Genomic DNA, 1,440 nt, shown 5'->3' on the forward strand with positions numbered 1-1,440 from the left:
GTGCAACTCGATAAAGCCATTCCTACTGCTTAACTCAAGCACAGGTATTCAGTTGAGAGGGACAGGACTGAATCGCACTGAAACTCAGCCTGGGAAGCCAGGCTGCCACTGCCTGCATGTAAAGAGTGCCACATTTCTGCTACTTGTGGAGCAGCTAGTCACAAACATGGTCTGTGGTGCAAAGAATAACTGGTTTTCTTCAGCTTCTTCCCCTTGGTGCCTTGGCAAGCCACGACGCCCTTCGTGTTGAAAGCTCAGAGCAGAGAGCATCGAGAGGAGAACTGGGTGAGGAATCGTCAGGCGGATTAAGAACGTATGAACAGAAATGTGAATATTATCAGTAGATGTGTTGAAATCTGTGTTCCCACTGTTAGAATCTCCAAGGACGGTTAGGACCTATAACGTAGGGATTCCATTCACTGTTAAATTACTAAAATCTACCAATTTTAATGCTTTCATACCGTTTATTTTTTCCAATAGAAAAATAAATCTCATACATTCGAAGTGGTACACAAAAAACTGGGATAAAATTTATCAGATTCTCGATAGCACCATTTACACATTCTTAAAGTAAACATTAATATGCACTTTCTTAGAAAGCGGTATAAATATATAATACAGGACTCGCTAACCTCTGTTAACCATCTGAATGCGATGGAATAATCTAACTACTGTGCAGGTAGGCTTGTGCATGGCGGTGTGGCGATATCATTTTAAAAGTTTGTTACAGATGTGATGGGAAGCCGGAAGGAGTCGAATAAGCAGAAAAAAGAGCTCAGGTCTATCGTAAGCAATGAGTCGGAATGAGCCGTTAAAGGTTAGAATCTGTCTCGGCTTCTGATCGTTCAATGAGAAGATGACTTCCACAGAAAGAAATACTTTTAACCGTTTCGGGGGTGGGGTGGGGGTGGGGTGGAACGGGACCGGAAGGCCTACGCGTGATAGCGATAATTGGAAGTGCAGACGAGATCGGTCTTCAGTGCAAAGAGGAAGGCAGCCGTTTAAAAAGTCTAGGTGCAATGTTGTGGCGCTGAAAGAAAAGCTCCCGGTGATAAAGGAAATAACAACAACAACAACAACAAAAAAAAACTGCAATGCAACTTCAAGCGGTAATTTTGGCGGTGCTGAAAAGACAGCTCCCAGCGTTGAGGAAAAGATCTCGGATCTAGAATGAGGTGTCCGATCTGTATGATAAACAGCACACTGTGTCTCAGAGCGCCCATTCAATCTCAGTAAGTAAATGAAATATTGATTGAAAGTGACCCTGAAACAGAATGCATTAAAAAGACATAGAAAGCTGCAGAACTGAGGTAATTCTTATTCAGCGGGTTCACCAGCCTCCCTATAGCAAAAACAAGTCTATAAATAGTTGCATTTCAGAAGATGTTTGGCCCTTGTATCATCGGGTTGGTTTTTTTTTTTTTTCTTTCTCCCCCTCCA

Source organism: Ornithorhynchus anatinus, chromosome 14 (assembly GCF_004115215.2).
Source record: "Ornithorhynchus anatinus isolate Pmale09 chromosome 14, mOrnAna1.pri.v4, whole genome shotgun sequence".
Lineage (NCBI taxonomy): Eukaryota > Metazoa > Chordata > Mammalia > Monotremata > Ornithorhynchidae > Ornithorhynchus > Ornithorhynchus anatinus.